General features: G+C 37.8%; 1 protein-coding gene across 2 annotated transcripts in view; it reads right to left on the bottom strand.

Moving 5' to 3' along the window:
- LOC127628137 (gamma-aminobutyric acid receptor subunit alpha-3-like) overlaps positions 1-16027 on the bottom strand; it is a 305412-nt gene extending 289385 nt beyond the window's left edge. For both annotated transcript variants that reach the window (XM_052104840.1, XM_052104841.1), the window contains exon 1: positions 15892-16027. The gene's annotated coding sequence lies outside the window, so the exon portion shown is untranslated. The remainder of the gene's footprint in view (positions 1-15891) is intronic.
- Positions 16028-17477: the final 1450 nt, after the last annotated feature.

The raw sequence follows: 17477 nt of genomic DNA, 5'->3' as shown, positions 1-17477 counted from the left end.
TTTCATAGTATAGGGGGACTCTCCTCAACCACCACCCGTGTGCAGCATCCACCTGGATGGTGCAATGGCAGCCATAGTGCGCCAGAACACCCACCACACACTAGCTATTGGTGGAGAGGAGAGAGTAGAGTTATGTAGCCAATTCAAGGTACATGATAGATGAGGGCCAATGGGGGGAATTTGGCCAGGACACCGGGGTTACACACCTACTCTTTACGAGTAACGCCCTGGGATTTTTAATAACCACGGAGAGTCAGGACCTTGGTATAACGTCTCATCTGAAAGACAGATGCCCTTGGATTAGAAGCTGGCAACAAAAAGAAAACAATGAGCTTGCACTAACATGAACACACCTCGAGTTCACATTGCAATATTTTCTGCTTTGAGGAGAATAACAATTCAATGTGTTTTGTATGGGAATTGAACTGACTGAAAGTCCCCAGACTAAAAAACATAAAAAGTGCCTACCAGAGCTGAACGGAAACATGGCATCTTCTCTGATCGCTACAGTTGAGAAGGGGAGGGAAGGAATCTCATTATGAGTTGTGTTTTTTGTGCATTAGTTCACAATGGGTCACACTTCATCACTCTATCGCTGTACTCAAGTAGCACTACCAGCTTATACTAATGCTGTTTACTCTGAGCACTCACTTCGTCAGGGTCATGAAGAATAATACTGGGAAATCCAAACCCTCTTTGTGTACATTTTGCTACTGCTTGGGAATAACGATCATCACTCAAGAAGTCTATTAATGTGAGTCCAAAAAACAACAACATGGAGAGCAGCCTTTCTTGTTCACTGCTCTGATTAAATGCCACAAAATATTATGTATTTCACACTTCACCTGTAGCTACTAACAGGTAAACAGTAAACAAGAAACCATTTACAAGTCATCAATAACACAGTATTTTCATTTTTGATGAACTATAAACAATGAAATAACATCTACCTACATCTTCGCTGAAATTATGGTTTACCTGAAACTGTCTTACCTGATGTGATGTAGCACAACACTCATTCAACATTAATGTTTCTCAACACTGAAATATCTTTTCTCCAGGCATATCATTAGGTACACCTCAAAACTTAATAAAACCTTTGCTTCATACATCATGTTGTGGCCTTGAGCAGTGCTTCCTGATGACATGCAGTGCTTTGGCAAGGAGTCATTACATAGGGCGAGATTGAAATTTCAACTGCAAATAAGCTCATTAAAACTGATTAATTGCACACTATTTAAGGTATTAAGGCATTTAACTTAGTCAAGGAAACTAATGATTCCAGACTGTCTGATGAAGAATAAACTGAAGATGAAGAAAGATAAAAATTAAAGAATAGAGGGGAATAAATACAATGAACTACCATGTGATTCGTAACTACCTCAAATATTGATGGTCAAACTCATAATTACTTTTCCATGGCCAGATGGCAAGTACTTTTAGTTAACAAAGTTACTTTGTCACTTTCTGATTGTGCTATGGTTAAACAAACCCGAACTTATATTTTGAAAATATTTGTATGATTTTTTTATGAAGCTTAGTAAGGATTAGTAATGATTAGTGATCGACCGTTCTGGGTTTTTTAAATGGCCTATGCCAGTATCTAGAGAGCAGGGTGGCTGACAGGCCGATATAACACTAATATTATATCACACAATTATATCACACAATTTAATATGTGATTTTACGTACGTACATGTAATTTTCTAAGAAATACTTAAATTGACTTAAATTTAGCAGTAGCTTATATTCACTCAGAATATCACACAAAAACTTTGACAATGCTTGGTACCATCGTGGCTTCCAAAACGAATTGGCTAAACTTAGAAAACATTTATTGGATGATGCCGATAATTTACGCCAAACACCAAATATCTTATAGGCCTATATATATTTTATAGGCCTTTGGGATATATTGGCTGCACACTATAGTAAGGAAGCGCATAATTTGTGTATTTGATGTTTTATTTGTTTATTTTATCATTCTTGTGTTTGGTTTTGACCTGCAAGCCTGTCGCCTCTTAAACCAACTAAACAAGTAGTACCTTTTGGCAAGCTTTTAGCTATTCTTCATTAACAGTACACAAAATGGATACAAACTACACTGTACAGTCAGCATTCAACAATTAACACTTAATGGCCAATTCCAAGTAGCTTCTGCTATGATTCTTTAATTGGCATTCCCCCAACTGGGAAAGAAAATCCAGGTTTCCCACTGTGCACACATCTTGTAAATACAATCATTTTGACATGACTCGAAGGCAGCATTAGTCTTAATCTCGTGGATTCATCAAGCAGACCACACAGAATGTACATAATTAAGGAAAAACAGAAAAAACTATTTCCATCATTTTACAAAATTACTCTACAATAACCAAATTGAGCACTGACTGATTACCACAAAAAAACTTCTTCTAAGTTTTGAAGGTTAAGTACTCTGCTAAATCATAACACAAGTAGCTGAACATCACAACGTCACTGCTCGTTTGCTTGTATTTTATACGATTTAATAGTTTCAGTGACAGAAAATCAAAACCCTATGCTCTTAAAAACTCATTCACACAAGCACTGACATACAAACCAAACTTTGTCTAATAAATGGAGATGGCTAAAAAAGGAAACAGCAATTCCATTATAAAGAATAAAGAACAAAATCATCAGAGTTCTCCAGAGGGCAGCGCTTTAATTTTAAAATGAACTAAAACTTGTACAGTGTCAAGCTATATATCTACCTGCCTGAATGTGTCTGCATTAAACGACCTATCGACCCTGTCGCATCAGCACCGCTCTGTGTGCATCGCATGCAAGGGATGACAGGCGGATGGATTGAGGGTGAAAGGGGTTTTAAGGCTTCTCGCCTCAAATGTCAAAAAGTACATTTATGATACACTTGCTCCAGTAAAGCTCTCTCCGAGGAACGCAGGCAAGAAATATATAAGTGCTCAGGAAAGGATAGATAATGCAAAGCTCTTCTTTCCATATGACATCTATGAATGAAATTATGGCTTAATAGTAGCTCTGCACAAATTTTAATGGAACTAATTAGGTAACAAAGACACATGAGCTGTCCATTGTATTGGGCGAATATAACCTCAAGTTCACCTTCATATCTTAATATGAATGAAGAAGTAGTGTGCTTAATTTAAGTGTGGTGGATACAATAGCTCCTTTTCCACCATCAGGTTGACCATTCTTAATGTTAAACTGTGCCGTTCTGTGGTGATCTAGTCCAGTTGGCACGGTTATGGTTTCTTTTTCCACTGTGGTGCTTGAATATACGTAATACATGTATCAGTTTGCGATGCCACTAGAGGTAAACGTTGGAGCAAGTGCACTATGGAGGACGATCTCATAGTCCAGTTTTTAACCTGTTGATACGCAATCCCCCGCACAAGGTAAAACCGTCACTCTGCTTACATTTAATATATAATTTACCATCTATAAATGTAATTAATGTTAACAAATTATTTATCCTGTCAAAGGTCTAAGGGTTCAACATTGATATTTGATCTCTGTTTCACGATAGCAATGCTCCAGAAACAGCAATTTAGTAATTTGTGCCAGGAGTACAAATGAAAACATACAATATCAAAACGGTCCTTCATACATTTGTTATGAAAACACGATCGCCAGATGAATCCAGTTCAACACACATGGGTCAATTGTCTATGACAAGCGTTCATTGGAAAACATCCAATAGAGCTTTTTGTCCATAAAAGTGATCAACCTGAGAAATATTGATATATTCTCCATTGTTTACATGAGATCTCGCCTGAAAGAATTACCCTTCATCAACAAACTATGCAATCTGAGCAGCATTCATGTTGTAAAACTGTATATGATCTTATATATTAGAGTCTCATAAATAAAATGAGCCTGGCTCCAAAGTCTATTTTAAAAAATGCAGCATAGTTTTATTCATAATATCCAAGCAGTACGTCAGATTTTGTGTCGTCTTGAAAGGCGGAGCCTTAATTTTACTCAGTACGCTTCCAGCGATTTTACAGAGATAAAAGCTTGCAGGAACCTCGTTTTTTGTTAAATCATCTTCAAATTTGAAACATAACTTCTTTTGACTTGTGGTTTTGAGAACATTACATCACGCTATTCTCCGCGGCATCACACACAACTCACCACGCCCCACTGAGAGTGAGAACCACACATTATAGCACCACGAGGAGGTTAACCCAAGTGACTCTATCCTCCCTAGAAACCGGGCCAATTTGGATACTTAGGAAACCTGGCTGGAGTCACTCAGCATGACCTGGATTCAAACTCACGATCTCAGCATCCATACTTGCCGAGCTACCCAGGCCCTAAATAAGGGAATTTTAAGCAACTATAGAAATGTCACGATTGCAGCATATTTGTGGTATTTCCGAGGTTATTAGGGTCAAGGTTAGGGTTTTGTTCATGTCCACAAATGTATATAGCACAACAAATGCAGAAAAACTGCTATCTGAAAGGTTCATGTAATTTTGGAGCTTGGCTGTTTCCTCCAAGCTCTCAGAGACTTGAGCGTTCACTCTCATTAATCCTTCTGGAAGAGGAACATTTTGTGGAACCTGTCAGGTGTAACAGCCGCTGAGGAAGAGAGAGAGTCCTCTGTGTTCTTACATTGTGCCTCACAGATGACTGTCATCTAAAGGGTAAACAATACGCAAGATTCCTGTGCTCTGGTGGGACTCATGACTTATCAATACCATCAGTCAAGTGCCATGTGCGTCACTACGCATTATCTCTCCTGCTGAGGCACTCTGGCCTGTCAGACGTGACAGGTTTCAAGCTCTCTGCCCTCATCTCTACACACTGCGTAAACAGCTTATCTGTTAGCCAACAGTCTTGTGATCTCATGCCAATTCCAGATGCTTCAATTTGATAACCTACCATCCACATTTGATCCCTCATGTTTGATCAAAAGCTGACGCAATCTTTGACTCCCTACCTCATTCTGATTATGCCAATTGAAATCATAATACCATTATCAGCCACAATCTGGCTCGCCTCCAATCTCAGCCGACTCTAATTGAAACAATGAGTGGGAAGATTATTAATAGGTTTGAAATGGAAAGTAAAAAGTTGACTTGGCTCTGGCAGGCCAGAGAAAATTAGTGTGGTCCAGTCAACACGTAGTTAACGAAGACAGTGCAGCTGTAGGGCCAGACGAGAGATATGAAGAGTAATGGTCCCATGCTGTGCCCAAAGCCTACTATGGGTAGTGGGCTGAATTTTTATCCAGTCCTGGTCATTAAATGCCTTTGAGTGAGCAGCCACAGAAAATTCTGCGAAGAAGATAAAGTTGAGCTACGGTGAGGCTATGACCTCAATTTGCTTGACCTAAAATTAATTCTGTCCTTATCTTTGACTTGCAAGTGTTCTGTCTTTGCTTTAGTCTCTTCAGCTTCAAGTTTGGCTGTCAATAAAAAACTGAACAAAGAAAAAGAAGGACTTGCTTGATGAGGGCATGTCCCTTTAAACTGAAGTTTATCAATATTTATTAGATGTGGATTCAACACTGAAATGAAGACAAATCCTCCTCTCAAAGCTACTATAATGGACATTATATGCATAGCAAAACCTGACAACTACCTTTAAAATGTGACAGTTGTGGTGGCTGCTGTCTACATCAAATATCATATATTAATTTTCCAAAAATGTGAGATTCTAAACAAACTGGCTAAAGTTGAGTAGCACTTGTGCACAACAGCTCCTTATGGGCAAGAGGTGAATCATTGTAAGACATTGTGCAGTCTGGTTTACAATCATGGGCGCTTTAGGCTAACCCTCACCTGTTCCTCCTTCCTTTCACAAATAGTTGTCTGCTCACTGCTTGTACTAGTGAGTGACAAGCTCTTGAGCAAACCCCTAAGAGGCTTCTTGCCATTAAAAAGGCTCACCTAGTTTACCTCCTGTCAAAACCTATTAACCCCCAGCTATACTGTCCTTTCTGGTTATGCTGCAAAAGAGACAGTGATCTAAGCTCATGATAACAACTCTTACTCCACAATGGTATCAAAGTGAATCAGTCTACTATATGGTATGATAAAAGATTGGGTTATGAATTGTTTCTATGGCGTGGAACGGTCTGATTCTGGAAGTAAAAATCCTATTCAGTTTCTCTTTATAGGCACATTTATTTGTAATGATAACCTAAAAACCTTTAAAGAAAGACCTTGAAATCTTTAAAATTGGTAATCGATGATATATACCAGGGGTACTCAATTAAAGTTCCAAGAGATCCGGTCTCAACATTTCCTTCCAAGCAAAGGTCCAGATAATAATATGTAGCTTACACAGTGTCATATGGCTTTGAAATTATATAATATATGTTTTTAGATATTACATATTTCTCTCTAGTGCTGATCATGCTTTATTCCTCTTTATTGCTTACACAATTACTTGGCCTGCTGTCAGATAACTAGCACAAAAATTTAGATCTCTGTCTGGATTGAATTGTACTTCTGTCTGGATCCGCTTATTGAGTACCCCTGATAAATACAGTACATTCTGTTGAAGCCCTGTCTGCACTTTTTTTTTTCCAACTCAATTTCTTAAAAATCCTGGTGAAGAACTACACTACGCATGATCCTGAAAAGAGATAAAAAATCGGAGAATTGTCGCAGCAAGAGCCCAGCAGCAACCGTCCTTTCCATGACACATTGTGAATTATGGGGTCTCCCTTCAGTATCAAACTACATATATATTTGTATATTTCTGAATATTTTGCAATAAAAACTTTATATATTGTTTCTATGCATGTAATCAACACCTCTAAATCACTAGTTTTGTATTTGTTTTTCATAATGTATAATTGATTACACCATTTGTAATGCTTCACAAGATTGTACTTCATTCCAATTGTGTACACAGTTGTGGATTTGGTTCATGCTGCTTTCTATTCAACTCGGAAAGTCGGAAAAGTGCATTGGAAAGCCACTTGAAGTCAGTATTGCAACTTGGAAACTTGTGCAGAAATTTGTAAAATATTCAACTTCGCAGAGATGCAGGTGCTTGACGTCACACATGTTGACACCCAGAGAGATATACAAAGTAAGTGATAAACATTCACATATAAATCATTTTGATAAGTGAGTCAAAGTTCCTAAATTAAATGATATTAAAGCTTGTTTCACAAACATTTGCAGAGACAAGTGTTCAAAACAAATCATACTCTCTTTTGATAATCGCACACATGTAGCACAAATGCTAGCGTTGCAGCATTGTTTATCAATTGGGTTGCTAGGAGACATTTCCATTGACAGTCAAATAGAGATGCACCGATTGCAATTTTCTTGGCCGATTCCGATATCCGATTTTTTTCCGATTCCGACTTTCTAAGAATTATTATTGAGCGCATATACAAACAAAATCTACCTTTCTTCAATGCAACATTTTATTTACACAATCAAATAAATTATTAAACATTACAATTTCCCCCAAACTGCACTAAGTTACAGGATCTTCTCTCACTTAAACAACTCTCAAAATAAAGTGCTCTGTGACTGGAAAGAGGTAGAAATAACAATTAACTGCAAATTAGTTGCTTTATATAACAGATGTCATTTTCCACTATTTTTATAAATGGACCTTTTTCTTTTTTTTTTTTTTTTTTTTTTTCTAACATGATGTTAGCTGGGATAGGCTCCAGCCCCCCGCGACCCTGTACACAGGATAAGCGGTTGACGATGGATGGATGGATGGACCTTTTTCTCTTTATTACTCGTTAAACAAAACAATTCCAAAGATTTGAAAAACTGAAGTGTCCAATACGCTCAACTTACGTTAGATGTCTAAATATCAGTTGTAAATACCGTTTTTCCCGGGAGTCTCCCGTTTTGTTATTTCTCCCAAAAAAACTCCCGTAATTTGTATGGCCCAAACCACGTTATATGAATAATCACATCAATATATTATTCCAAGGTGGTCCAGTTGCCAGATCTTGAATGAAATGCATCCAACTCACACAATCGACACATCATACAAATTACAAATCGTGACCTCAACCTGGCAACCAAAACCCAGTTGCGCTGTTGATATCTGCGCAGGCAGTAGACGCAGGATGTTAAATCAAGCATCACTGGTAGAGGGGAGGAGAAGACTCAGCTGGTGCGCCGGTGAAAAAAACAAAATATACATGTACATTTAACAACAGCTGGATGGAAGAATTTTATTTCATATCCCGAAGCCATATCGACAATGCCCACGCCTTTTGCAATGTGTGTCGCACTGATTTTAATATCGGACACGGTGGGGAAAATTACGTTACTCAGCACATTAAATCACAACGGCACAATTTGTATGTATTTAGCCTGCCTCTGCCATCCAGCACCCCACTTCCCCTCTCCCGGATTTGTGTACCCAAATGTTGACAGATAACAGGCTGCGTGTGTGACATGACACGAGATTAAAAGTTATTGTGGTGGTTCCCCCACGGTCTACTTTGGCCTTCCAATTATAACACATTTCGAACTTTATGTATTCTTCACTCACAGTGAAGATCTTCCACGCCAGTGACATGTTTACAATACATGCGACTGTGATGTTATTGCCTGCGCCGCTGGCAACAAAACGGACCGGCTTGGAATCGGAAAGACGTGAGGCTGACCGGCCGGTCTGGCCGAGCATGCGGAAAATCGGCTAATTCCGGTCACTGGCCGGTCGATCGGTGCATCTCTACAGTCACCTGCTAAGCTAACGGGAGCGTTGCAGTTCTAGTTTCTTAAACGTCATCTTCCGGGCATCTGACAATGGAATGCCTTTATGATCGGAGATCAGAGATATCAGGTAGCAATATCCCACATTCCGACATGAATGGAACGCAGCAATAGAACTCTTTTATAAAGTATTTTATGAAATCCCTATGGAAGTAATAAGCGATTGACAAAAGAAGATGACGCAATTTGCTCCTAGATTGTTCTAACTATACAAGCTCTGCTTTTCTTCACTTAGCACCTTCAATTTATAAGGACATTATAGTTATAAACTCTGTGTAAAGTGTAATAATAACATTTAGACTGAGCAGAGATGTCGAGAATAAATAGAGGATTAAGAAAAGATATGGTTTGTCTATATTTTCCAAGCAATCACTAGTATTTGTTGTCTGAATACTTGGAACAGTTCTGCATCTATTTTCTTCAGGCTGCATATTCAATAATCATGCATTCTGGCTCAATCCATGACTGGAATCCACATGAGAGCATTAAAATATGCTGTTATAACCACTCAATGATAATTGAAAGTAATAAATATGCAAATAGATAATGTGTAATTTGTAATGTTTACATTCTGCATTCATGATGCTAATGCTAAGGCTACCATGCTAACCTTGACCATAGTATGCACCTGTTACCCTCTTTTATTGCATTTTATGATAGAATTTGTGAAAATAGGTTATGTAAGATCATGAAAACATCTGTTACTATGGCAGACATAGAAGAAGATTAGTTAATGGGCAGAGTTTAGACAAAAGGATAAAATTTAGAGGCATGTCAATGTGTCACAGGTGTGAATGGCTTACAGACTGCTGATCCATCCAAAAATAAACATTGCCATGATACCTTTGTGTTGTTGTTGCTATCCTTATCTGCTTTGTTTTGCGCATTCCACTTCTGGTTAACATAGCGCAGCACCTCTGTTTTTCAGAGCACCCGCATAACACAGAGGCCAATTGTGGTCTGATTAAAGTGTTTCAATTTCGGACGAAGCTGAGCTACAATAGCATTTTCTAGGTCAGTTAGTTTGATTTAGCAAGAAACTCAAAAGGTACAATTTAAATCGAACTAATAACATTTTACAAAAACTAATTATTGCTTTATTCGGCAATAAATTCAAACTTTTAAAGTGCATAAAGACCCACTCAATGTAAGTTCCCTTTCCAAAAAGACCATCTGTTGAAAATAAGCTGCAAAAAGAGCTCATTCTGAAATTACTGGATTTCTGAATTCAGAACACCAAATGAACACATGAATGACCACATTGTTGTCACAGTGAAGTAATAAGGGAAGTAGGAAAGATACTATTAATCCTTAACCTTGCTATATTTTTGGTCATTTTGTTCCAAAATCCCTTTTTCTGATGTAATAAAAATTGTTTCCTTTATCTGAGCAATACAAGACTTGGTGACTTTTCCTCCGTTTGCCATCTGAACACACAAAACAAAAAGACTTGATTCGCTAATCTAAGTTGTCTTAAAAAATACTGTTCATGGTCAAAACTGACCAACCAAAGTAAATTAATAGTAAAAATGTTTGTACTAATATTTTAGAGCAGTAGCACTGGTGCTGCGACTCAGCCTGCACTTTTTGCGGCACTGTTTATGGGTGTGTTCCATTCTGAAGTGATCATCCTTTATCATCCACTGTGAGAGCTGTGAAAGGCTAAAAGGTGTAGGGCTCAAAAATAAAGGTATTTCGGAACTTTTTTCAAAATTTTTATTGGAAATTCTGTTTGAAGCAATCTATCAGCATGACTATCATAATTGCTCTCCCTTAAAAGTGTCTTTTAGAGGGTGGGTTATGCAGTTTGCAACGCAGTCTTTGATGATCTGTGTGGCTGAGAGCTTGAGACTGGTCCACGTGTAATCACACATGCTCTGCGCTGATCTGTCCATTGAGTCGTGGTGACTGATCCAGGAAGAGCTGTTTTGTTTAGCTTTTGTAACGTTTGCCGTTTGGTCTTTCTCATACGCAACAAAACACCACAGCGCATAATCAGACAGTCGGACAACTTTGTAGTCACAGCAGTGAGACCTCTTGCAAAGTTTAATCGCACTGTTAGGAAAAATGCAACAATTTACTCCCAGTCTGGAGCCCTGTATAAATTAGCCACAATGCAGAACACACACACACACACACACACACACACACACACACACACACACACACACACAGAGAGAGAGAGAGAGATGAGAGAAAGAGAACAAATAAAGTCTGAGTCTTCTGTTTTATACACTAATTGAATTTTCACAGTCCATTACTATTTATTACTGTCCATTTTCTTGATATTATTATTAAATTTACTTAATTATAAAATTTAGATTTTTTTAAATAAATTATTTGTAACAAAATGATTATTCTATGCTTCGTTTGTAACATGGGTCAGATTTGACTGTAAGCACAATGTGACATTATTGTAAAAACTGACACTTTAATACAACAACAAAAACAAATGCTAAACTTTGACAAATAATAGTTTGATGTCTATATATATATATATCCAAATGTATACTTGTTATATAATTTTCAATTACTACACAGTAGGTGGCTGCATAGAACGCTGCAGCCATCTACTGGCTATTATTGTCATAAAATTTATGTTAAAATTGTCATTTTCAAGTCATGTTATTTATCTTTTTTTCACCAGATGGCAGCTATCTGCCCCCAAAACATGACAAATACACATATTTTCTTCATGTTTCAACTTACAGTGTAGGCTTTTACTGTTCTGAAGATACACACATTTGTTTATTTGCAAATGCAAATGGTGAAATCAAGAAATGTATATGTAAATAAGATCTAAACAATTCCAAATGAAGTTACGAATTTTAATTGAAATGTTATCTTTCCTTAAAAAAAAAGTACACCTGTATGGTTCAGGTCAAAAATGACCAAAACAATAAAGTCCCCTTCTTTAACAGAATAGGAGGGTTAACAGGATATAAATTATACGATTCACCAAACTTTATGCTGTTCCTGGCTGTGGGATTTCATATGATATGTCACCACAAAATTATTTTAAAACATTATGACACGACTCCTAAAAGCACTGAGGCCATACAGGCCGACAATAGCATTTCAGGACCAGATGTCCCTGCTGAAAAGTTCAGTTTAACCAGCATGCAATTCCAATTTGCTGGTCTAGGCTGGTTTATGCTGGCTTGTGCTAGTTTGGTGCTGGTCTAGCTGGTGGACAATGCAAAATTTCCACCAAGCTGGTTTGCCAGTATATTTTTTATGGTAATACTGTTTAAGCTAGTCAAAAAGTCAGGTTGAAACAGAAGCACACCAGTGTCTCATTTTGTGGACCAGATTTAAAAACACACATAATGGTCTATTTCGGCAGGGGTGACCTGGTCAGGTCTCGTCTGAGACATCTGAATACATACAGTAAATGACTGTCTAGCTAGCACCCTCTACTTTGTGTATTTCTCCTGCATGCTGACTGCATGCAAATTTCAATGAGGATTGTCAAATAATCCCATTTCTGAGGTGTCAAAACTGCTGAGTCATCAAGGAATACCAAATACTAAGGCATCAGAGAGCTCAGACATATTTTTCCCTGCTAGAAAAAGGCAACGCTTTTCTTCAGTCATCACAGTCTGATGTGTAAATCTGGATTTTTCACTTCTCCTGTTCTTCACCATACTGTTAAATGTAAAAGAGGCTCTGAGCTCCATGCACAGGAGAGGCTGAAGTCAGAGACAGTCACAGTTAAGAGGTAATCTTCATCCTTTGCTCTTTCTATGGGATATTAAAAACAAAGGTGTACAAGGAAGGGCAAGGTTAATAACAGCAACCTGCAGTCCATGGTTGATGAGTCATGGCTCATTTCAATTAAAACTGGTGGTCAAATGTCAGAGACATCAGAAGAGGGTCCAAAATTCTGGAATAGCATTGACCCCCTCCGCCTTCATGAATAAACGAATAAATGAGTGAATGAAAATTAATTCAATTTAAGAATGCAAATGTCAGTTGCCTGATAAGGGACAAGCAGTTGAAGTCTTGGGAACTTGCACTAGTTTTAGGTTAGGAATAATGGATGGTTGTGACGAACAACAGCACAAACTAATAATGCTTCCTAGTAACTTTAATCACTTCGGCACCATTCCTCTAAAGTAAAAGGCTAATGCAGAGCATTAATCTTTCCTGGAAGTGAGCAGACCCAAATCTAGAGTGGGAGCGGATGTGAACGAATACGGTACACCTAATCACCTCTACCGACTCCTCTCAGTTTTGCAGAAGTCTTGTTTTCTCGCTCTGAGCATTGCATTTGGAGCTATAATCGTAAGTGTGGCTTGAGCTGAGCTCACAGGCTAGCTGAAATGGCTACCTTAAGGGAGGAGTCTGGTTCTCATGGACCTCCAGCTTTCAGCACAAAAAGCCCAAAGTATACTTCAGTTTTGACGTGAACGTTTAGCATCTGCATATAGTCAAATGCTAGCCTTTCAAAGTATACGTCATTTGACCGTGCATGCATGCATGGATTGTTGGTGGATTGCACGCTACTATTGCTATGAGAGACGACTATTTGTCTTCAAGAGTTTAGACCCATATAGATTTCTTTATATTCCTTCAGCTGAGTTATACAAATGCAAGTATCTCCTGACCTCCTCACACACATGCTGTAGATGTCCAAAACCAAAGGTAGCTGTCTTGTTGCCTCGCTGCTCTATCAGTCAGTGATTCAACAAACAGCATTTACATACAAAGGTACCTAAAGAAACTGGTTTTGGACAGGCTACTGAGGCAGCATAACGTCACATCATTGCTAGGATATCAGCAAATGATTATTGCCATCAGGTGTCCACTAAAGTTAACGTGTCTGTTTTATTCAGTCCAACAGAACCACAATGGTCAAATAATCTAGAACAAAGTCAAGAGAGTTTTGGTGATAACCAAGTGTATATATAATAACTACTATAATACTTTCTCGCTAGAAACAAATGTACATTTATACACAAATTGGCTATCAACTGCCTCTTCGACCATCATTGTTTTTTCTTCAACTAAACCGCTATGGATTCACATGCACAGGATTGTGGGATTTAATAGGCAGTGAAAGATACATCTATGCTGCCTTAAAAAAATCAATCAGATGAAGATGTCTCAGTAAACAGGATATGAACACACATTGGATTCGGACATGCCTTGATCCCTTCCTCCCTCCATAGACAGCCTCCAGAGGCAGCATTTTCCTGGTTTCTGATGCAGTTTTTGTTTCCACAATCATCTCCTGTTCCTTAGTGGTGATTAAACCTTCTTCTAGTTTTTTGTGACAGCAATGGCTCAACTGTGAGTGTTGCCACCTTGTGGACCCACTGTTTAGTGCAAATAGTTCCGTACTGCACGTTCAGATTGAGCCGCATTAAAAAGATCAGGCCGCACACATTCAGTGCTCAGGCACTCTGCTATTGAAGAAATTCACGTCACGCGTCCAGTACGTATACTTTGGGCTTTAACTGATCATGTTTCTCATCACTGCCCTCATCACTATGGCATTGCCATGAGATCTGGTCTACTGTCTTCCAATCTTTAATGTGTTTTTCAATATGTTCCAGTCCATTTCACAGCTGTTTTCTACACGCCTGTCTCTCAGGGGTCTGGCTACACACAAAACGCAGATGTGCTAGACACAATGCTATACGAGTTAATTTCTCTCACTGCCAACTCATATTAAATATCCTTTTAAAACGGACAGAAGCTTTCAAAACATAAACTAGTGTTAAAACCCTTGGTTGTAGCTTGTAATATTGTTCTCTTCTGAGGTGACTCAGAGGTTGCCAACACAAACGAAACATCATCTCTGTCCAAACTGAGACATATTTGTACTTGGCTGGTATTTTGTCTAAATCCCCTTTTCATCTCCAGACATTAGAAAGCTATTGAACATTTTAAATCCCATCGCCATTCACTTTCATTTTATGGAAAGGAACAGCATGAACATTTTACCAAACATCTCCTTTTGTGTTTCGCAGGAAAAATAAAATTAATTTGGGTTTTAAATAAGAAGAGGATGAGTAAATGATGACAGAGATTTCCTTTTAGGAAATGTTTCTTTAACATTTTGATGAAAAGGCTGCAACAAAAGGTTTGATAGGGCTCAGAAGGGTTAAATAAGCAGCTTGTATTGGATCTACATGATAAAGTGTATTCATACAAACTCAATGTGTTTGCGAACTAAAGCCTCTCTCTCTCTCTCTCTCTCTCTCTCTCTCTCTCTCTCTCTCTCTCTCTCTCTCTCTCTCTCTCTCTCCATCAATAAACAGGCATATGTCTCTTACCCATTCCCGCTTTGAAAGACGAAACAAACTCACTTGCATTAGGAACTGGTTGCATACTAGAGCTTTACTGTTGAGCGCATTTATAAAGAAACTTCGTGCACACCATAAAAATATTCAAAAAAATATATTGACAAACGATTTGTCACGATATGAAAATCAGCAGACAAAGCAAACTGCACTAAACACACGCATGGATTGTTATCAATTCAATAACGTAATGACAAATCATATTTCCGACACACAGCTTTATTTTCCATCATATATATATATATAGGATATATATATTCATAATACAATACTAAAGTCCCGCATGACAAAAAGTAATACGTTTCTATCCAGATAAATTCGTAGCCTATTTCACATCGAAATAATCGAAACCAAGGTTAAGGTTATTCATTATAACAATTGCAATTAATTTTCTTGCACCGTTTCCATTACAAATGCGTGTATAAAGCCAAGTCTTAAAAAAACGTTCACTTTTACCATATAAAGCAATGTTTCTGTCGCATTATTCGTTATTACAACGATGTGAATCGATAGAGTAAATACAAATTCAGCTTATTAAATGGAAACGGTAAGAAAACAACCTTTCCAAAGAATTTCTGTTAAATGATTTGAGTGATATCTCCTCTAAGAGTCGTCAGTATTGCCCGTGAAAAGCTCTTGCTGCCTGGTCAGGTTCACCTCAGCGCATCTGTAGTCTGCTGTGTCGAACGGAGACCTGTTAAACCTTCAGAGAAATGACGTGCTTCTCACAAAAACACACTTATCCTTGAATAAAATACTGCGTGTTTTTACAAGTACGTGTCTTTAACGCCGTTACCCTATCTACAAATCCATATGGCAAGCATTTTACACACCATTCAATGATTAGAATATTAAATGCACCTCACCAGAGATAAATCCTTTTGTTTTTCCGACGGACTTCACTTTCTTAGCTCTGGCAGTTTCTTTTCCACTCTGTGTTTCCACTTGTTTTCAAGGAAATTCTTTATGTCCAATGAGTGAATTTTAAAGTATTTGCCTGTGGAGCTGAAATGAGGGTGGTGGGGGAGCGCTGGCAACGTTGGAAAGCCTGCCCTCTTGAATCTAACCTTCCCGCCCACTCCTCTCATCACGCGCAGATTGGTGCTGGATGGCGGCAAATTTCCCGCTCGTCGGAGGGTTTAAAAACCTTAACAGAGGATCATTGTCCAGGTAGATAGGTGACCGTCGATTAACAGTAGGGAGTAGGGATGGGCGATACCATTTATTTTATTTTCGATCCGATACCAAGTACTTTTAGGCCAGTATCGCCGATATCGATACCAATACCGATGCCTCTAATGAATTACATTTTTACGAATTTTTGGATACAATTATTAACTTAAAATGTTACTTCATTTTTTTTTACATATTTATAGGTCTAAGCAGAACATTATTAGGCTGCTTTGTTTACCTTTTAAATTGGTAAGTATAAGCAACATATAAAACCAAATAATTACTACAGTAATGTTGTTGTGAAACCATGGTTAATTGTATAAAAATATTGGTTAATGCAAAAAAAACAACAAAAAAAAAACAGTCAGGTTACTACAGTCGTGGTTACTAGTCATGGTTAATACAATATTACTACAGTAAAGAATGGGTAGTTTTCATAAGGGTATAATTTATTAACGAGGATTAAAGATCATTGTCAATGTTTTACCACCTGAATTTAAAAAAACCTCTAAAAATGGTAAAACAAGCCCATTATAATACATCATGTCTAGGTTTGTCATTACTTGGTGTGAATAACTCTTGATTCTGTTTTTCTGTCATTACCTCAGGAAAACATTGCTCTCTCTTTTAACGAGCGCTGTGACTGAAACGGTGAGCACTGTCTGACTGATAGTGTATTTTAGCATTTCTGCACGTCACCATGACTGGAAAAAAAAAAATAGTTCTGGTGCCATGAAACAATTTACTCATATAATTATTCTTTTCCACTTCGAAGCTTATGAGATGCATTAATATTCATTTTATATAAATAATAAGATCACTAGTTAAAAAAAATAAATTCAGAAACAATATTTAAATGTGAGGATCGATATTCTTGATACCACGTCAGTATCGGTAGTATCAATACTTTACTATCGATCTGCCCATCCCTAGTAGGGAGTGCAGTGGGGATGGGCTATACCACTTAATTTCTTTTCAATCCAATACCAAGTTTTATCAAGGCCAATATCGCCAATGCCTATACCAATATCAATAGCACTATTAATCTTTTTTTTATCATTTTTTTTTTCTCGTTCTTGGGGTAAAAATCGGCATTTAATATTATTTTTAAAATCTATATTTACCTAGCAGGCTAAACTTGCTAAAGACTAGACTTTTGTTTTGTTTAACCTTTTTATCTGTATTATAGATCAGTGAGAGTAACCATTAACCATATTTGTAGGTCACTACAGTCATGGTTACTACTAGGGTAAAACCAGTGCCGATGTGGTCTTCTGCT

Source organism: Xyrauchen texanus, chromosome 34 (assembly GCF_025860055.1).
Source record: "Xyrauchen texanus isolate HMW12.3.18 chromosome 34, RBS_HiC_50CHRs, whole genome shotgun sequence".
NCBI classification, from domain to species: domain Eukaryota; kingdom Metazoa; phylum Chordata; class Actinopteri; order Cypriniformes; family Catostomidae; genus Xyrauchen; species Xyrauchen texanus.
Note: the sequence above shows the minus strand (reverse complement) of the source record. Positions and strands in the feature narration are given on the sequence as shown.